The sequence below is a fragment of the Hordeum vulgare genome, chromosome 1H (assembly GCF_904849725.1).
Source record: "Hordeum vulgare subsp. vulgare chromosome 1H, MorexV3_pseudomolecules_assembly, whole genome shotgun sequence".
Classification (NCBI taxonomy): Eukaryota; Viridiplantae; Streptophyta; class Magnoliopsida; order Poales; family Poaceae; genus Hordeum; species Hordeum vulgare.
The window spans coordinates 482,462,406-482,484,830 of NC_058518.1; positions in this window are offsets into that span (position 1 = coordinate 482,462,406).

The window sequence follows — 22,425 nt, forward strand, 5'->3', positions numbered from 1 at the left end:
AGCGCCAGAGGGCCGCCAGGGGGTGGCCACAAGCCTGCACGGCGCGGCCACCCCCCAGGTCGCGCCATGGGGGCTTGTGGGCACCCTGCTGGCCCACTTGCCCCCCTCTTTTGCTATATGGAGGGTTTCGTCCAGAAAAAAAGTCAGACGGGAGCTTTTTCGTGGTTTCGCCGCTGCCACGAGGAGGAACTTGAGCAGATCCAATCTAGAGCTCCGGCAGGACGATCCTGCCGGGGAAACTTCCCTCCCGGAGGTGGAAATCATCGCCATCGTCATCACCAACACTCCTCTCATAGAAGGGGACTCGTCACCATCAACATCTTCATTAGCACCATCTCATCTCCAAACCCTAGTTCATCACTTGTAACCAATCTCCGTCTCGCGACTCCGATTGGTACTTGTAAGGTTGCTAGTAGTGTTGATTACTCTTTGTAGTTGATGCTAGTTGGATTATTTGGTGGAAGAGTTTATGTTCAGATCCTTGATGCTACTCATTACACCTCTGATCATGATTATGATTATGCTTTGTGAGTAGTTACTTTTGTTCCTGAGGACATGGGATAAGTCATGCTAATAATAGTCATGTGAATTTGGTATTCGTTCGGTATTTTGATATGTTGTATGTTGTTTTTCCAATAGTAGTGTTATGTGAACGTCGACTACATAACACTTCACCATTATTTGGGCCTAGAGGAATGCATTGGGAAGTAGTAAGTAGATGATGGGTTGCTAGAGTGACAGAAGCTTAAACCCTAGTTTATGCGTTACTTCGTAAGGGGCTGATTTGGATCCACTAGTTTAATGCTATGGTTAGACTTTGTCTTAATTCTTCTTTCATAGTTGCGGATGCTTGCAAGAGGGGTTAATCATAAGTGGGATGATTGTCCAAGTAAGGGCAGTACCCAAGCGCCGGTCCACCCACATATCAAAACTATCAAAGTAACGAGCGCAATCATATGAACATGATGAAAACTAGCATGACAAAAATTCCCGTGTGTCCTCGGGAGCGTTTTTCCTCCTATAAGACTTTGTCCAGGCTTGTCCCTTGCTACAAAAGGGATTGGGCCACTTTGCTGCACCGTTGCTACTTTTGTTACTTGTTGCTTGCTACGAATCATCTCACCACACAATCATTTGTTTCCGACAATTTCAGTGCTTGCAGATATTTCCTTGCTGAAAACCACTTGTTAGATCCTTCTGCTCCTCGTTGGGTTCGACACTCTTACTTATCAAAAGGACTACGATTGATCCCCTATACTTTTGGGTCATCAAGACTCTTTTCTGGCGTCGTTGCCGGGGAGTGAAGCGTCTTTGGTAAGTGGAACTGGGTAAGGAAACATTCATATAGTTTGCTGGAATTTGTTGTCACTTGTCACTATGGATACTAATCCTTTGAGGGGCTTGTTCGGGGTATCTTCACCTTGAACGGAAGCACGAATGGTTGCTCCTCAACCTGCTGCACCTACTGAAAATATTTGCTTTGAATTTCCTTCGGGTATGCTTGAGAAAGTGCTGGCTAATCCTTTTACAGGAGATGGAACATCACATCCAGACTTGCATCTAATCTATGTAGATGAAGTTTGTGGTTTATTTAAGCTTGCAGGTGTGCCCGAGGATGAGGTCAAGAAGAAGGTCTTTCCTTTATCTTTGAAGGATAAGGCGTTGACATGGTATAGGCTATGTGATGATACTGGATCATGGGACTACAATCGGTTGAAATTGGAATCTCATCAAAAGTTTTATCATATGCATTTAGTACATCGTGATCGAAACTATATTTACAATTTTTGGCCTCGTGAAAGAGAAAGCATCGCTCAAGCTTGGGAGAGGCTTAAATCAATGCTATATTCATGCCCCAATGAGGAGCTCTCGAGAGAAATTATCATTCAGAACTTCTATGCTCGGCTTTCTCATGATGATCGCACCATGCTTGACACTTCTGGTACCGGTTCTTTTATGAAGAGAGATATTGACTTCAAGTGGAATTTATTGGAGAGAATTGAACGCAACTCTGAAGATTGGGAGCTTGAAGAAGGTAAGGAGCCAGGTATGAATTTCACTTTTGATTGCGTTAAATCCTTTGTTGAGACAAATATTTTTTGTGACTTTAGCGCTAAGTATGGACTTGACTCTGAGATAGTAGCTTCATTGTGTGAATCCTTTGCTGCTCATATTGATCTCCCCAAAGAGAAGTGGTTTAAATTTCACCCTCCTTTAGAAGTCAATGTAGTTAAACCCACTCCAATTGAAGAGAAAGTCATTGCCTATAATGATCCTGTGGTACCCAGTGCTTACATTGAGAAACCACCTTTCCCTGTTAGGATAAAGGATCATTCTAAAGCTTCAATTGTGATACGTAGAGGCTATATTAGAACACCTACACCCCCTGAGCAAATTAGAGTTGAACCTAGCATTGCTATTATCAAAGATCTTCTTTCTGAAGAAGTTGAGGGACATAATATTCACTTTTGTGAAGATGCTGCTAGAATTGCTAAACCTCACGCTAAAGACAAACATAGGCCTGTTGTTGGCATGCCTGTGGTTTCTGTTAACATAGGAGATCATTGTTATCATGGCTTATGTGACTTGGGTGCTAGTGTTAGTGCAATACCTTAATCCTTATACGATGAAGTCAAAGATAGGATTGCACCTGTTGATATAGAGCCTATTGATGTCACTATTCAGCTTGCCAATAGAGATACTATCTGCCCTGTGGGAATTGTTAGGGATGTTGAAGTCTTGTGTGGTAAAACGAAGTATCCTGCTGATTTCGTCGTTCTTGCTACCGCACAAGATAGCTTTTGTCCCATCATATTTGGTAGACCCTTCCTCAATACTATCAATGCTCATATTGACTGTGAGAAGCAAACTATCATTGTTGGCTTTGAAGGTGTGTCACACGAGTTCAATTTCTCTAAGTTTGGTAGACAACCTCATGAAAAGGAGTTGCCTAGTAGGGATGAAACGATTGCCTTAGCCTCTATTGCCGTGCCTCCTACTGATCCCTTAGAGCAATACTTGCTTGAGCATGAAAATGATATGCATATGGATGAAAGGGATGAGATAGATAGAGTTGTCTTAGAACAATATCCTCTCCTTAAGAATAATTTGCCTGTTGAACTGCTTGGGGATCCACCCCCACCAAAGGGTGATCCTGTGTTCGAGCTTAAATAGTTACCTGATACTCTTAAGTATGCCTATCTTGATGAAGAAGAGATATATCCTATTATTATTAGTGTTAGCCTCTCTCGGAGCATGAAGAAAAGAAGTTACTAAAAACTCTGAGGAAGCACCGTGCTGCTATAGGATATACTCTTGATGATCTTAAGGGCATTAGTCCCACTCTATGCCAGCACAATATCAAAATTGATCCTGATTTCAAACCAGTTGCTGATCATTAAAGGAGATTGAATCCTAAGATGAAAGAAGTAGTAAGAAAAGAAATACTAAAGCTCCTGGAAGCGGGTATTAGCTATCCTGTTGCTCATAGCGATTGGGTGAGTCTGGTGCATTGCGTTCCTAAGAAGGGAGGCATCACCGTTGTCCCTAATGATAAGGATGAGTTGATCCCACAGAGGATTATTACTGGCTATAGGATGGTCATTGATTTTAGAAAGTTGAATAAGGCCACTAGGAAAGATCATTACCCTCTGCCTTTTATCGACCAAATGCTAGAAAGACTATCCAAACACACACACTTCTGCTTTCTAGATGGTTATTCTGGTTTCTCCCAAATACCAGTTGCACAATCTGATCAGGAGAAAACCACTTTCACCTACCCTTTCAGTACCTTTGCTTAGAGACGTATGCCTTTTGGCTTGTGTAATGCACGTGCCACCTTTCAAAGATGTATGATGGCTATATTCTCTGACTTCTGTGAAAAGATTGTCGAGGTTTTCATGGATGACTTCTCCGTTTATGGGTCTTCCTTTGATGATTGCCTCAGCAACCTTGATCGAGTCTTATAGAGATGTAAAGACACCAATCTTGTCTTGAATTGGGAGAAGTGCTACTTTATGGTTAATGAAGGCATCGTCTTAGGACATAAAATTTCTGACAGAGGTATTGAAGTCGATAAGGCTAAGGGTGATGCAATTGAGAAAATGTCATACCCCACAGATATCAGAGGAATAAGAAGTTTCCTTGGTCATGCTGGTTTCTATACAAGGTTCATCAAAGACTTCTCTAAGATTTCTAGGCCTCTTACCAATCTCTTGCAAAAGGATATTCCTTTTGTCTTGGATGATGATTGTGAGGAAGCCTTCGAAATACTTAAGAGGCCTTTGATAACTGCACCTATTGTTCAACCACCTGATTGGAACTTGCCTTCTGAGATCATGTGTGATGCTAGTGATTATGCTGTTGGTGTTGTTTTAGGGCAAAGAGTCGATAAGAAGTTGAATGTTATTCACTACGCTAGTAAAACTCTAGACAGTGCCCAGAGAAACTATGCCACTACGGAGAAGGAATTTTTAGCAGTCGTGTTTGCATGTGAAAAGTTCAGGTCTTACATAGTTGATTCCAAAGTCACTATTCACACTGATCATGCTCCTATTAAGTACCTCATGAAGAAGAAGGACGCTAAACCTAGACTTATCAGATGGGTTCTCTTGCTACAAGAATTTGATTTGCACGTTGTCGACAGAAAGGGTATTGATAACCCCGTAGCAGATAACTTGTCTAGGTTGGAGAACGTTCTTGATGACCCACAACCTATCAATGATAGCTTTCCCGATGAGCAACTGAATGTCATCAATGCTTCACGTAGTGCACCGTGGTATGCTGATTATGCAAACTATATCATTGCCAAATACATACCACCCAGTTTCACGTACCAGCAAAAGAAGAAATTCTTCTTTGACTTGAGACATTACTTTTGGGATGATCCTCACCTTTATAAGGAAGGAGTAGATGGCGTTATTAGACGTTGTGTACCTGAACATGAACAGGGACAGATCCTACAGAAGTGTCACTCCGAGGCCTACGGAGGACACCATGCAGGAGATAGAACTGCACACAAGGTATTGCAATCAGGTTTCTATTGGCCCACTCTCTTCAAGGATGCTCGTAAGTTCGTCTTGTCTTGTGACGAATGTCAAAGAATAGGTAATATTAGCAAACGTCAGGAAATGCCTATGAACTATTCACTTGTCATTGAACCATTTGATGTTTGGGGCTTTGATTATATGGGACCTTTTCCAAAATCCAATGGGTATACGCATATCTTAGTTGATGTGGATTACGTCACTAAGTGGGTAGAAGCTATCCCCACTAGTAGTGCTGATCACAACACTTCTATCAAGATGATGAAATAAGTTATCTTCCCTAGATTTGGAGTCCCTAGATATCTAATGACCGACGGTGGTTCACACTTCATTCATGGTGCTTTCCGTAAAACGCTTGCTAAGTACGATGTCAACCATAGAATTGCGTCTCCCTACCACCCTCAGTCCAGTGGTCAAGAAGAGCTAAGAAAGAGAGAGATTAAACTAATTCTGCAAAAGACCGTCAACAGGTCTAGAAAGAATTGGTCTGAAAAGCTCGATGATGCACTGTGGGCTTATAGAACTGCCTATAAGAATCCCATGGGCATGTCTCCGTACAAAATGGTGTATGGGAAAGCATGTCACTTACCTCTTGAGCTAGAGCATAAATCTTATTGGGCAATCAAAGAGCTCAACTTTGATTTCAAACTTGCCGGTGAGAAGAGGTTATTTGACATTAGCTCGCTTGATGAGTGGAGAACTCAAGCATATGAGAATGCCAAGCTCTTCAAAGAGAACGTTAAGAGGTGACATGATAAGAGGATACAAAAGTGTGAGTTCAATGTAGGTGATTATGTCTTGCTATATAACTCTCGTTTAAGATTCTTTGCAGGCAAGCTTCTCTCTAAATGGGAAGGTCCCTATGTTGTTGAGGAAGTATATCGTTCCGGTGCTATCAAGATCAACAACACGGAAGGTAATTGTCCGAGAGTGGTAAATGGACAGAGAATCAAGCATTATATCTCAGGTACTCCCATAAATGTTGAAAGCAATATCATCAATACCATAACTCCGGAAGAATACCTAAGGGACATTTATCAGCCTGTTTGAGACTCCGAAAACGAAGAGGTATGTGATTCGGTAAGAAAACAGAGTCCAAAACGTTCCCCGTAGGAAATTTTCTCCGTTTTGGAATATTAGAAAAAATACAAAAATTGGAAGTAGTCCAGAAAGTGCACGAGGAGGCGACAAGCCTGCACGGCGCGGCCCCACCCCCTGGTCGCGCCGTGAGGGCTTGTGGCCACCTCGTGCGCCTCCCGGACTCTGTTTTCGTGCGGGGTACTCCTTCTGGTCTGAGAAAAATCATTATATATACTTCCGTTTGGTCTGACCCCTACATCACGCAGATTTCCTCTGTTTTTCGTTTCGAGCCTGTTTTCTACCGCAGATCTAGGTCAAGATGTCATCCCAGGAATCTCTGCGGGAGAACAACCTCCGTCAAATCTATGGAGAAGTTCATGCTGATCTGAAAAGGATGGAGGTCATGGAGGCAAAGGAGAGGCTACGTGAAGAAATCAAGGGCAAGGCTAAGGAGAAGGATCAGGCATGGGACGAAGTGCAATCTGTGCTCAACAAGGAAGAAGTTGAAGAAGTGGACTTCCTCCAACCTTACCTCCACCTACTGTCTCCATCTTTGATTGAACTCTTGAGGTTTTGTGAAACAACTCGTGCTCACAATACTTGTCTCACTCGTGAAGTTGTTTTGTTGGAGAAACATATCACAGATCTCCAAAGTATAAATCGAAGACTGATGGCCCTCTTGGAATCAAAGGTTGCAGCAACTTCACCACCTTCACCACCAAAGGAAGACAACTGAGCATTGGTATGGGCAATCCCCTTGGCTTGTGCCAAGCTTGGGGGAGTTGCCCCGGTATCGTATCACCATCACATCTTTTACATTTACCCTTGTTTTTAGTTTTCCTTTTCAGTTTTCTTTTTCTCTAGTAGTTTAAAAGTCTTAGTGTTTTAGTCTTGAGTTTTGCTTTGTGTCACCCCGATGTATTCTTGCTCGTGAGCCATATAATAAAGAGAGTCTTAGTTGAAGGGCTTTGCCTCTTGCCATGATCAAAACAGTGAGAATAGAACAAAAGCATGAAAGATCATGTAATGATCTTATGGGAAGTGATGGCTTCACATATAAAAAGAATGAGGATTGAAACTTGTTGAGGGTAGGCAAACGTAGACCTTGGTCATTGTTGCAATTAATAGGAAGCGATAAGGAAGGAGAGGTTCACATATAAATATGTCATTTCTGACACCATCTATGATTGTGAACACTCACCAAACTATTGGATGCCTAGAAGTAGATGTTGGACAAGGAAGACAACATAATGAATTGTGTTTGCTTGGCTCTGAACAATGTTATATGATTAGAGATCCCTTAGCATGTGACGATTGCTTCCACCTCATATTAGCCAAAACTCCCGCACTAAGTAGAGATACTACTTGTGCATCCATAAACCTTCAAACCAGTTTTGCCATGAGTGTCCACCATACCTACCTATGGATTGAATAAGATCCCTCAAGTAAGTTGTCATCGGTGCAAGCAATAAAAATTGCTCTCTAATATGTATGATCTATTAGTGTGTGGAAAATAAGCTTTATACGAACCTGTGATGAGGAAGACATAAAAGCGACAGACTACATAATAAAGTTTTTTATCACAGGGGGCAATATAAAGTGACGTTCCTCCGCACTAAGAGGACACACATCCAAACCTCAAAAGTGCATGACAACCTCTGCTTCCCTCTGCGAAGGGCCTATCTTGTACCTTTACTTTTTGCCCTTGAAATAGTCATGGTGATCTTCACGAATTCCTTATTTTGCCTTTGTCTTGGCTACCGTCACATGCTTGGGAAAGATCTATATTCATATGTCAACTTGGAGGTAGGCATCCATGAATTATTATTGTTGACATTACCCTTGAGGTAAGCAGTTGGGAGGCAAAACTATAAGCCCCTAACTTTCTCTATGTTCAACTGAAATTTTGATCTCATGAGTACCACGTGAGTTGTAGCAATTGTAGAGAACGAAAGAATGGTTGAGTATGTGGATTTGCTTTACAAGCTCTCATTTGAATCTTTCTGATGTTGTGATAAATTGCAATTGCTTCAATGACTAAAGGCTATTGGTTGTTACTTCTCGGTAAGGTTCTTGATCCATGCTTTACTTTGTGAAGGAATTATCACTTTAGCATTAGATATTATATGTTGGTATTGTTGTTCTGAGTTTGATCATGATGCATGCATGTTCGTATCTTGTTTTGTTGACACCTCTCTCCCTAAACATATGGACATATTTATTGAGCTCGACTTTCGCTTGAGGACAAGCGAGGTCTAAGCTTGGGGGAGTTGATACGTCCATTTTGCATCATGTTTTCATGTTGATATTTATCGCTTCCTTTGCCGTTATTTCACTTCACGGTACTATTCTTATGCCTTTTCTCTCTTATTTCGCAAGGTTTACATGAAGAGGGATATTACCGGCAACTGGAATTCTGGCCTGAAAGTGGAGCAAAGTTGAAATACCTATTCTGCGCAACTCCAAACGCCGTGAAAATCAACGGAGATTTTTTTCCGAATATATAAAAAATACTGGGCCGAAGAAACGCCAGAGGGCCGCCAGGGGGTGGCCACAAGCCTACACGGCGCGGCCACCCCCCCAGGCCGCGCCATGGGGGCTTGTGGGCACCCTGCTGGCCCACTTGCCCCCCTCTTTTGCTATATGGAGGGTGATACGTCTCAAACATATCTATAATTTTTGATGGTTTCATGTTGTTATCTTGTCATCCTTGGATGTTTTATATACCTTTTATATCTTTTTTGGGACTAACTTATTAATTCACTACCAAGTGCCAGTTCCTGTTTTTTCTGTGTTTTTGGCTCTTTTCAGATCTGATTTTGGAACGGAGTCCAAACAAAATAAAATCCCCAAATTAATTTTTTCCCAAACGAAACAAGATCAGGGGGCTTGAGGGCCAAGCCAGGAGGGCTACAGGGGGCCCACAATCCCCCCATCCGCCACCAGGGGGCGGCCAGCAGGCTTGTGGCCTCCCTGGCGCCGCCTCACCTAGATCCTTCGCCTATATATTCCCTAAAATACAGAAAAAATCAAGGGATCCACGAAAATACTTTTCCGCCGCCGCAAGCTTCCGTTTCCGCGAGATCTCATCTGGAGACCCTTCCCGGTGCCCTGCCGGATGGGACTTTGGAGTTGGAAGGCTTCTACATCAACGTCATCGCCCCTCCAATGACTCGTGAGTAGTTCACTTCAGACCTACGGTTCTGTAGTTAGTAGCTAGATGGCTTCTTCTCTCTCTTGGATCTTCAATACAAAGTTCTCCATGATCTTCATGGAGATCTATCTGATGTAATCTTGTTTGGCGGTGTGTTTGTCGAGATCCGAGGAATTGTGGATTTGTGATCAGATTATCTATGATATATATTTGAGTCTTTTCTGATTTCTTATATGCATGATTTGATATCCTTGTAAGTCTCTCCGAGTCTTGGGTTTTGTTTGGCCAACTAGATCTATGATTCTTGCAATGGTAGAAGTGCTTGGTTTTGGGTTCTTACCGTGTGGTGACCTTTCCCAGTGACAGTAGGGGCACCAAGGCACACATCGTGTAGTTGCCATCAAGGGTAACAAGGTGGGCTTTGTCGTAGATATGGGATTGTCCATCTACATTATGTCATCTTGCTTAAGGCGTTACTCTGTTCTTTTGGACTTAATACACTAGATGCATGCTGGATAGCGGTCGATGTGTGGAGTAATAGTAGTAGATCCAGAAAGTATCGGTCTACTTGTTTTGGACGTGATGCCTATAGATATAATCATTGCCATTGATGACGTCACGACTTTGAGCGGTTCTATCAATTGCTCGACAGTAATTTGTTCACCCACCGTCTACTTGCTTTCATGAGAGAAGCCACTAGTAAACACTACGGCCCCCAGGTCTATTCACACCTATCGTTTCCACTTTCGCTTTTACTTTGCTTTGTTACTTTGTTGCTTTCAGTTCTCACTTGGAGAACAATCTATAAGGGATTTACAACCCCTTCATAGAGTTGGGAGCAAGCTTTTTGTGTTTGTGCAGGCACTTGAGATACTCCTTCACTGGATCGATACCTTGGTTTTCAAACTGAGGGAAATACTTACCACCGCTGCGCTACATCACCCTTTCCGCTTCGAGGGAACACCAACGCAAGGCTCCAAGGCCACGGGGGAAATCCTTTGCATATTTTCCTAGGAAGTCCCTTAAGGCGTAGCCGTAGCAGAAGGATTCCTGGTGCCGTTGCTGTGGAGTACCAAGACAGGAACAGTCTCCCGTCAACACGTATTTCTGGCACCATTGGAAACTCTTTCGTTGCAGTAGCAGAAGTATTTCTGGCGCCGTTGCCGGGGAAGGACAGATCTATCCAAGTAGGTCTCACAAACTCATCTCTTGCATTTACTTTTTTGCCAGTTGCCTCTCGTTTTCCTCTCCCCCACTTCACATTTGCCGTTTTCATTTGCCTTTCTCCTTTGCCGTTTTCTTTTGCCTTTGCCGTTTTCCTTTGCCGGTTTTCTTGCTTGCTTGTGTGCTTGTTTGTTTGTTGATGTCATCATGGCTGAAAACACCAAACTTTGCGACTTCTCTAGCACTAATAATAATGATTTTATTAGTATTCCGATTGCTCCCGCCACTAGTGCGGAATCATATGAAATCAACGCAGCTTTGCTGAATCTTGTTATGAAAGAGCAATTCTCTGGCCTTCCTAGTGAAGATGCTACGTCCCATCTCAATACCTTCATTGAGCTTTGTGATATGGAAAAGAAAAGATATGTGGATAATGACGTGATTAAGTTGAAACTTTTTCCTTTCTCGTTGCGAGATCGCGCAAAAACTTGGTTTTCTTCTTTGCCTAAAAATAGTATCGATTCTTGGGATAAGTGCAAAGATGCTTACATATCCAAGTATTTTCCGCCGGCTAAGATCATCTCCTTACGTAACGATATCATGAATTTCAAGCAACTTGATCATGAACACGTTGCACAATCTTGGGAGAGGATGAAGCTTATGATTAGAAATTGTCCCGCTCATGGCTTGAGTTTGTGGATGATTATACAAATCTTTTACGCTGGCTTGAATTTTGCTTCTCGCAATATCTTGCACTCCGCCTCAGGTGTAACGTTCATGGAAATCACGTTAGGAGACGCTAAAAAACTCCTAGAGAATATCATGACCAACTACTCTCAATGGCACACTGAAAGGTCACCTGCTAGCAAAAAGGTACACGCTATAGAAGAGATTAACTCGCTTAGTGCTAAGATGGACGAGTTGATGAATTTGGTTGCTAGTAGAAACGCTACTGTAGATCCTAATGACATGCCACTATCTTCTTTGATTGAGAGTAGCAACGCTAGTTTGGACGTGAATTTTGTTGGTAGGAACAATTTTGGCAACAACAATGCTTTTAGAGGAAACTATGTTCCTAGGCCTTTTCCTAGTAACTCCTCTAACAACTATGGCAATTCCTACAACAACACTTATGGAAATCACAACAAATTTTCCTCTGATTTAGAGAGTAATATCAAAGAGTTCATCAACTCTCAAAAGATTTTCAATGCGTCCATAGAGGAAAAACTACTCAAAATAGACGATTTGGCTAAGAGCATTGATAGGATGTCTTGTGATATTGATGCTTTAAAAGTTAGATGTGCTCCTCCCAAGGTCAACTTGGATGAAACTTCCAAAGCTATGCGTGTCTCCATGAATGAGAGCAAAGAAAGAACCGCCCAAATTCGCGCTAGACATGAATGGTTTAAAAGGGTGCGTTCTAGTGATGCAAATCACGAAGATCTTAAAGTGCTTGGTGTGTCTCCTCTTGAATCTTTGTTTTCGCGTGTCAAACCTATTGATGGAGGGGTTGGATATGAATCCACTTTGGTTGAAAAACGCCCCAATGATTCGAAGTCCACCCATCTTGATGATAAAGGTGCGGAGAGTGGAGTAGAAGAAATCAAAATTTTGGGTAGTAATGAAAATCCCACTTTGGATTTCAAGGAATTCAATTATGATAATTGCTCTTTGTTTGAATGCATTTCTTTGATGCAATCCATTGCAAACTCTCCACATGCTTATAGCCAAAGCAAAGCCTTTACCGCGCATATCGTAGATGCTATGATGAAATCTCTTCAAGAGAATCTCGAATTAGAAGTCTCTATACCTAGAAAACTTCATGATGAGTGGGAACCTACTATCAAAATCAAGATCAAAAACTATGAGTGCAATGCTTTGTGTGATTGGGGTGCTAGTGTTTCCGCGATTCCAAAGTCTTTATGTAATATTCTTGGTTTTCATGAGATTGAAGAGTGTTCTCTTAATTTGCATCTTGCAGATTCTACTGTCAAGAAACGCATGGGAAGGATCGATGATATTCTTATTGTTGCAATGGATTTCATTGTACTTGACATATATTGCAATCCTTCATGTCCCATTATTCTTGGTAGACCTTTCCTAAGGACTATTGGTGCTATCATCGATATGAAGGAAGGGAATATTAGATTTCAATTTCCTTTAAAGAAGGGCATGGAGCACTTTCCTAGAAAGAAAATAAGATTGCCTTATGAATCTATGATGAGGGCTACTTATGGTTTGAGCACCAAAGATGACTATACATGATTCCATCACCTTTTGCCTAGCTAAGGGCGTTAAACAAAAGCGCTTGTTGGGAGGCAACCCGATGAATCTATCCTTTTTCTTTCTGTTTTGTGTTTTCCACACTTTCATAATTCTGTTATGATTGTGTTTTTTGTGTTTATTTTTGCGTTTGTGCCAAGCAAAACCGTCATGATTAGTCTTGGGGATGATCGTTTGGTCATGCTGGAAAAGACAGAAACTTTCTGCTCACGAAAAGAATTTTCATTTTGTTTATGTAAGAGATTTTGAGTTGATTCTTTTTGCTTCTGATTGCTACGCAAATTCTTCAGACTGTCGTAAATATTCAGAATTTTGAAGTACCAGAAGTATACGAAATATACAGATTGCTACAGACTGGTCTGTTGTTAACATATTCTGTTTTTGTTGTGTTGGTTGCTTATTTTGATGAAACTATGGATAGTATCGGGGGGTATTAGCCATGGAAGATTTAAAATACAGTAACCCAACATCAGCATAAGTAGAATTTAAGTTTGCTACAGTACCTAAGGAAGTGGTGGTTTGCTTTCTCATACTAATGTTATCACGAGTTTCTGTTTAAGTTTTCGTGTTGTGAAGTTTTCAATTTTTGGGTGAAGTTCTTATGGACAAAGAGATAAAGAGTGGCAAGAGCTTAAGATTGGGGCTGCCCAAGGCACCCCAAGACATTCAAGGATGCCGTAAAAGCCTAAGCTTGGGGATGCCCCGGGAAGGCATCCCCTCTCTCGTCTTCAATCCATCGGTAACGTTACTTGGTGCTATATTTTTATTCACCACATGTTATGTGTTTTTGCTTGGTTCTTCTTGTATCGTAGGAGTCTTTTATTTTTGTTGTGTCACAATCATCCTTGCTGCACACCTAGAGAGAGAGACATGCACTCATCTTGATTTTGTCGATCTTCACTTATATCTTTTGGTAGACAATTCAGCTAACATGTGCTTCACTTATATCTTTTGAGCTAGATACTTTTGCTCTGTGTGCTTCACTTATATATTTTAGAGCACAGCGGTGTGTGGCTTGGTAGTTGATCAATGCTTTGAAAGTAGTCTCAAAAGGGGTTGTTATCCAAAGGGATACGAAAACTTCCACCTTCATGTGCATTGAATAGTTAGAGAAGTTTGATTCATCTCAATTAGTTTTGAGTTGTGGTCTTGGTAATATTGAAGTCATGCTAGTAAGGTGTTGTGGATCTAGAAATACTTGTGTTGAAGTTAGTGATTCCTGTAGCATGCACGTATGGTGAACCGCTATGTGATGAAATCTGAGCATGATTAGTCTATTGATTGTCATCCTTTGCGTGGCGGTTGGGATCGCACGATGGTTTCTACCTACCAACCCTTCCCCTAGGAGTATGCGTTGAATGCTTTGTTTCGATTACTAATAAAACTTCTGGAACAAGTATATGAGTTCTTCATGACTAATGCTGAGTCCATGGTTTAGATGCACTTTCACCTTCCACCTCCACTATCTTCTTAGTGTCGTGCAACTTTCGCCGGTGCACAAAACCCACCATTAGCCTCCCTCAAAACAGCCACCATACCTACCTACTATGGCTTTTTCAAAGTCATTCCGAGATATATTGCCATGCAATTACCACCATGACATGTGCCACCATGTCTACATTGCCATTGCATGATCGTAAGTGTAACACCCCGGACACACCCGTCGGCGGTCGTTACTCCTGACGGGATCTAAACTGGCCCCACATATCAATACTAGTCTTTTCTGCGCACTTTGTCCTCACTCATGCGCACCCGGGATCAACTTCCTAGTCGGTCACCCATCCTAGAACTACTCCAAGCTGAGCACGCTTAACCTGAGAGTTCTGTTCGAATGGGCTCCCGGAAAAGAAGGAATTCCTTATTGATATGAGTAGTCTATCATCCCTAATAATCCAGGCTATCACATACACCACCACTCAGAGGAACCGGCGTCCTCGTCGGGCCACAGGACCGTTCCCTCTTGGCACAAACGTCTGTGCTTCCAGTCCAGTACATGTGCCACGCCGTGTGCCACGACGGGTCACAAACGTCACGAACAACATGACCGCACACCTGTCCGCAAACATCCGTGTAACCGCGAGGGTCGGCTCTGATACCAAACTCGTAACGCCCCGGACACACCCGTCGGCGGTCGTTACTCCTGACGGGATCTAGACTGGCCCCACATATCAATACTAGTCTTTTCATGGGCTCCCGGAAAAGAAGGAATTCATTATTGATATGAGTAGTCTATCATCCCTAATAAGCCAGGCTATCACGGTAAGATAGCTAGCATGATGTTTCCATTAATGTCTATGCCATGCTAGATCATTATCACGGTACACTACCGAAGGCATTCCATATAGAGTCATCGTTGCTCTAAGTTTTGAGTTGAAAGTGTGATGATCATCATTGATGGAGCATTGTCCCATGTGAGGAAATAAAAGTGGACAAAGATGCCCACCAAAAAAAAGAGGCCAAAGAGGCCACCAAAATAAAATAAAATAATAATATGATAGAAAAAGAGAGAAGGGACAATGCTACCACCTTTCCACACTTGTGCATATTAAGCACCATGATCTTCATGATTGAGAGTCTCTCGTTTTGTCACCACCATTTAGCTAGTGGGAAATTTTCATTATATAACTTGGCTTGTATATTCCAATGATAGGCTTCCTCAAAATTTCCTTAGGTCTTCTTGAGCAAGCAAGTTGGATGCACACCCACTAGTTTTCTTTAAGAGCTTTCACATACTCTTAACTCTAGTGCATCATTTCTATGGCAATCCCTACTCATTCACATTGATATCTATTGATGAGCATCTCCACAGCTCATTGATATTCCTAGTTAATGTGACCATCTTCTGCTTTTTTGTCTTGCAACCTCCACCACACTCCACACCACTTATAGTGCTAAAACCATGGCTCACGCTCATGTATTGCGTGAGAGTTGAAAAGGTTTGAGAAAGTAAAGGTGTGAAACAATTACTTGGCCAATACCGGGGTTGTGCATGATTTAAATTCGTTGTGCAATGATGATAGAGCATAACCAGACTATATGCTTTTGTAGGGATAACTTTCTTTTGGCCTTGTTATTTTGAAAGTTCATGATTACCTTGCTAGTTTTCTTGAATTATTATTGTTTCCACGTCAATAGCAAACTATTGTTTTGAATCTAATGGATATGAACATTCACGTCACATAAGAGGAGTTACAAAGGACATCTATGCTAGGTAGCATGGAAGCATCAAACATTCATTCTTTATCACTTCCCTCCTCGAGGACGAGCAGGAGTTAAGCTTGGGGATGCTTGATACGTCTCAAACGTATCTATAATTTTTGATGGTTTCATGTTGTTATCTTGTTATCCTTGGATGTTTTATATACCTTTTATATCTTTTTTGGGACTAACTTATTAATTCAGTGCCAAGTGTCAGTTCCTGTTTTTTCTGTGTTTTTGGCTCTTTTCAGATCTGATTTTGGAAGGGAGTCCAAATGGAATAAAGTCCCCGAATTAAGTTTTTCCCGAACGGAAGAAGATCACGGGGCTTGAGGGCCAAGCCAGGAGGGCTACAGGGGGCCCACAAGCCCCCCCATCCGCCACCAGGGGGCGGCGGCCAACAGGCTTGTGGCCTCCCTGGCGCCCCCCTGACCTAGATCCTTCGCCTATATATTCACTAAAGTATAGAAAAAAAAATCAAGGGATCCACGAAAATACTTTTCCACTGCCGCAAGCTTCCGTTTCCGCAAGATCTCATCTGGAGACCCTTCCCGGTGCCCTGCCGAAGGGGACTTTGGAGTTGGAGGGCTTCTACATCAACATCATCGCCCCTCCAATGACTCGTGAGTAGTTCACTTCAGACCTACGGGTCCGTAGTTAGTAGCTAGATGGCTTCTTCTCTCTCTTTGATCTTCAATACAAAGTTCTCCATGATCTTCATGGAGATCTATCCGATGTAATCCTCTTGGGCGGTGTGTTTGTCGAGATCCGATGAATTGTAGATTTGTGATCAGATTATCTATGATATATATTTGAGTCTTTGCTGATTTCTTATATGCATGATTTGATATCGTTGTAAGTCTCTCCGAGTCTTGGGTTTTGTTTGGCCAACTAGATCTATGATTCTTGCAATGGGAGAAGTGCTTGGTTTTGGGTTCTTACCGTGTGGTGACCTTTCCCAGTGAAAGTAGGGGCAGCAAGGCACACATCGTGTAGTTGCCATCAAGGGTAACAAGGTGGGCTTTGTCGTAGATATGAGATTGTCCATCTACATCATGCCATCTTGCTTAAGGCGTTACTCTGTTCTTTTGGACTTAATACACTAGATGCATGCTGGATAGCGGTCGACGTGTGGAGTAATAGTAGTAGATGCAGGAGTATCGGTCTACTTGTTTTGGACGTGATGCCTATAGATATAATCATTGCCATAGATGATGTCATGACTTGGCGCGGTTCTATCAATTGCTCGACAGTAATTTGTTCACCCACCGTCTACTTGCTTTCATGAGAGAAGCCACTAGTAAACACTACGGCCCCCGGGTCTATTCACACCTATCGTTTCCACTTTCGCTTTTACTTTGCTTTGTTACTTTGTTGCTTTCAGTTCTCACTTGGCGAACAATCTATAAGAGATTGACAACCCCTTCATAGCGTTGGGAGCAAGCTTTTTGTGTTTGTGCAGGCACTTGAGATACTCCTTCACTGGATCGATACCTTGGTTCTCAAACTGAGGGAAATACTTACCATCGCTGCGCTACATCACCCTTTCCGCTTTGAGGGAACACCAACGCAAGGCTCCAAGGCCACAGGGGAAATCCTTTTCATATTTGCCTAGGAAGTCCCTTAAGGCATAGCCGTAGCAGAAGGATTCCTGGTGCCGTTGCTGAGGAGTACCAAGACAAGAACAGTCTCCTGTCAACACGTATTTCTGGCACCGTTGGATGGTCTTTTGTTGCAGTAGCAGAGGGTTTCGTCCAGGAAAAAATCAGACGGGAGCTTTTTCGTGGTTTCGCCGCCGCCACAAGGCGGAACTTGAGCAGAACCAATCTAGAGCTCCGGCAGGACGATCCTGCCGGGGAAACTTCCCTCCCAGAGGGGGAAATCGTTGCCATCGTCATCACCAACACTCCTCTCATCGGAGGGGACTCGTCACCATCAACATCTTCATCAGCACCATCTCATCTCCAACCCTAGTTCATCACTTGTAACCAATCTCCGTCTAGCGACTCCGATTGGTACTTGTAAGGTTGCTAGTAGTGTTGATTACTCTTTGTAGTTGATTCTAGTTGGATTATTTGGTGGAAGAGTTTATGTTCAGATCCTTGATGCTACTCATTACACCTCTGATCATGATTATGATTATGCTTTGTGAGTAGTTATTTTTGTTCCTGAGGACATGGGATAAGTTATGCTAATAATAGTCATGTGAATTTGGTATTCGTTTAGTATTTTGATATGTTGTATGTTGTTTTTCCTCTAGTGGTGTTATGTGAACGTCGACTACATAACAGTTCTCCATTATTTGGGCCTAGAGGAAGGCATTGGGAAGTAGTAAGTAGATGATGGGTTGCTAGAGTGACAGAAGCTTAAACCCTAGTTTATGTGTTACTTCGTAAGGGGCTGATTTGGATCCACTAGTTTAATGCTATGGTTAGACGTTGTCTTAATTCTTCTTTCGTAGTTGCGGATGCTTGCGAGAGGGGTTAATCATAAGTGGGATGCTTGTCCAAGTAAGGCCAGTACCCAAGCGCCGGTCCACCCACATATCAAAACTATCAAAGTAACAAACGCGAATCATATGAACATGATGAAAACTAGCATGACAGAAATTCCCGTGTGTCCTCAGGAGCGTTTTTTCTCCTATAAGACTTTGTCCAGGCTTGTCCCTTGCTACAAAAGGGATTGTGCCACTTTGCTGCATCATTGCTACTTTTGTAACTTGTTGCTTGCTACAAATCATCTCACCACACAATCACTTGTTACGGACAATTTCAGTGCTTGCAGATATTTCCTTGCTGAAAACCACTTGTCAAATCCTTCTGCTCCTCGTTGGGTTCGACACTCTTACTTATCGAAAGGACTATGATTGACCTAGTGGGTCATCAGTGACCTAGTGACTATTCAAAAATTCTCCGTCTTCTTTTGCGATTCGAAAAAGTTTTGTCGAGGGGATTTGATCAACCCCATTGACGGATTTCTTTCGATGACCATGAGATGGATGAATCAAGGAGTCACAAACCTCTGTTCCAAGCTTTCACTTTAGGTTGCTTAGAAGAAAAATGATAGGTTTAGTTTAGTTTTCCCTGTTTTCTGTTTTAGCGTCCTGTCGAAAAGTACCCCGAAAATCAAAGTTCTCCGAACGCTGTGAAAATCAAGTATGATTTTTTCCGGTTTTTTTGAAAAATACTGGGACAAAGAGTCTGTCTGGGGCCCACACCAGTGGGCCACAAGCCTTAGGGGCGCGGGCACCCCCCTGGCCGCGCCACCTAGGCTTGTGGGGCACCCCAACACTCATTCTTGCTCTCATCCACTTCTCCTACGTCCAGAAAAATCGTTTCGCAGCTGAAACCCGTGTTCTTGCTCCTCTTGCTGGGATTTTCGATCTCTTTGCTCAAATCACCATTCTCCGAACCGTTTTAGGGAATTACTCCTTGGTAAGTGACTTCTCCATTGATCCAATTAGTTTTTGCTCTAGTGCCTTATACTCCGTGTATTTTTGCTGCCTTGTTGACCATGTTCTTGAGCTTTGCATGCTGATTCTAGCTGGTCCCAAGTAGTTTTCATGCGTAATATGGTCTCTAGGCACTTGTTGGAGTAGTTGCTACAAGTTTCGTTGAGCCTTATTCACTTTTCCTTAGAATCACTAAAAAATTCAGAAATTTTCAGAGATAGAAAAGGGAAAGATGAGGAGGTTCTTAAGAGGCTCGTCAAGCCATGACCCCAAGGATGATGGGAGTGAGAAGAAGCCCAAGTATCTGGTCCCTCAAGTCGCAGATGTTCGAGCGTGCGAATGGCCAAGTGACGTGTTCTTACGCGCCGCTGGAGTTTATGAGGACTTTTATCACTTGGTGGAGAACGCAGGCCTTACCGCCTTCGTTGAAGATAAGTGTCCGCAATACCTCATCCTCACTAATATCTTCGTACAAAGCTTTAACTTCTATCCGAGGAAGAATCCCCCTATGGTTGAGTTTAAACTTTATGATATCCCCCAACGCATGTCACTCTAGGATTTTTGCAATGTTTGCAAATTGCCTTTTGTTGGGGATATTCATGGACCTCGTCCATGGGACTTGGAAGCTTTCATCGGTACAATTGTTGTAGGAGAGGAGAGAGGAGTGTCTTGCGCTAGAGCTGCTAGCATACATTTTCCCGTGCTTCGGTACTTCTCACTATTTGTGGGAAAATGTTTGATTGGCCGTGGGAAGGCTGGGTCACTTAGTTCCCCAGATATTGCGGACTTGTGCGAAGCCCTTTATAATGATAAAACTTATAGCTTGGGCGCTATAGTAGCTCAACGGTTGAACCTGAACCATTCTAAGGGTGTTGTCTATGGAGGTATCTATGCTACTCGTCTCGCTAGACACTTTGAGATACCTATTAGACTGGAGGAGGAAGAAGAGATTCTTCTTCCGAGAGATATCTAAATTACGATAGCATGGTTCGTCATGACTTTCTTGATAGAGATATAAATAGAAGGATGATTTATAACCTGGTATTTAGTCAGGGTACTCGTGAGACTATTACTTTGCCTGCTCCTTCTTTGTTCAATCTTCATGCAGGTAGGTACACTATTATGCCCTCGGACATCTACGCATATTGGGGCTTGGCCCAACCACAGGTGCCCGTGCCCGAGCCGCCAGTCGAGTACCAGACGCTGGTTTATCAGTGGGAGCCAGAGGAGCTCACACAGCAGTGGCATCCTCAGTCCACTCCGGAGTACCCCGGAGCTGGTTATTTCCCTCCTTGGGAGTAGACCAAGTTAGGCTAAAAGCCTAAGCTTGGGGGAGTACGTGTTCTCACCGTCTTTACATTCTTGCTTATGCTTTCACCTTGTTAGCCGGTGTTCACACCTTGCCACTATATCATCCATGCTAGTTTATTTTCTTTTTCTCGTTTTATTTTCATGTGTGTATCTAGTTTGAAAAAAAACAAAAATATTTTCTTTATCTTCTTTTGCTTGTTGGGAGCTTTCCCGTGTAGATAGTTTTCTTTTTCTTTGGGTCAAGGTAGAAGATATTGGTTACACTGTTTAGTGGCTCTTGCATGCATACTTGTTTAGCTTTCAAAGAGCCATATTACTTTGTCTTCTCCTTTGTGTTTAACTGCAGATTCCAGCTTTAGTCCAATGCACGAGCACGCTTATTATTGTTCACATCGTTCGGTCGTCCAAGTGAAAGGCAATAATGATGATATTTGATGAAGTGACTGAGCCTGGAAAAGCTGGTATGAACTCGATCTATTTTGTTTTTGTAAATATGACTATCTCATCATGCCTGATTCATCTTTGTTGTGAGAGAAACATGTTTGCAATGACAACTTAGAGATCATAGTTGCTTATGCCATTCTTACTTAGCTAGGAGCTTATAATGGTTTGTCTTGGTTGCCAACATGAATGTTGAGATGGCTATGATGTAGTATGATAGGATGGTATCCTCCTTTGAATGATTCAAGTGGCTTGACTTGGCGCATGTTCACGCATGTAGTTGAAACAAAATCAACATAGCCTCTATGATGTTCATGTTCATGGTGATTTATGTCCTACGCATGCTTGCACTCAATGTTAGTTAATCTCGATGCATTTTGATGACTGTTGTCGCTCTCTAGTTGGTCGCTTCCCAGTCTTTTGCTAGCCCACTTGTACTAAGCGGGAATACTGCTTGTGCATCCACTTCCATAAACCCAAAGTTGTGCCAGATGAGTCCACCATACCTACCTATGTGCGGTATCTACCTGCCGTTCCAAGTAAATTTGCATGTGCCACTCTCCAAATCCTCAAGAAATAATCTGTTTTGCATACCCGAACCACTCATGTGGTGACAGGTGGCTATTGGTATCTTCCATGCTAGGCATGTTATCCTCGATATGCGTTTATTCACTATCATTCACGAGAAAGGGGTCGGTAATTGGAATTCCCAGTTCCATCATCAAATCGAAAAGATAATTGCAAACAAAACTCCCCCGGGATTGATGTTGGTATGGACGGTACCGGAGGATTCGGCTAGCCGTGGAGTGTGATTGATTGCTGGTGGGGAGTCAAAACTTTACTTTTCTGTTTGGGAACCGCCTATAGCATGTGTAGCGTGGAAGATGTTGAGAACTCTTAGTCAATGCGTTGACAATGAAAGCATGCCACCCAAAATTATTATCTCTGTTTTCAAAGCTTGAGCTCTGGCACCTCTACAAATCAATGCTTCCCTCTGCGAAGGGCCTGTCTATTTATGTTCCTGTTGAGTCATCCTCCTCTTACAAAAGCACCAATTAGAGAGCACCTCTATCATTTTATGCTTTGCTTTTAACTGTGTTGAGGATGACTATGACTGGATCTTCATTGCCATGAATTACAATGTTTATTCAGCCCTTGGTCTTTGAAGGTGCTCTGCATTTGTGTTTTGCGGTCTCGGAAAGAGCCAGCGAGATACCATCTATTCGTACCGCTTCATGTTGTTTTGATTGAAGTGTTGACACTTGAGGCATATTATTATTTGCTCGCTAGTTGATTAT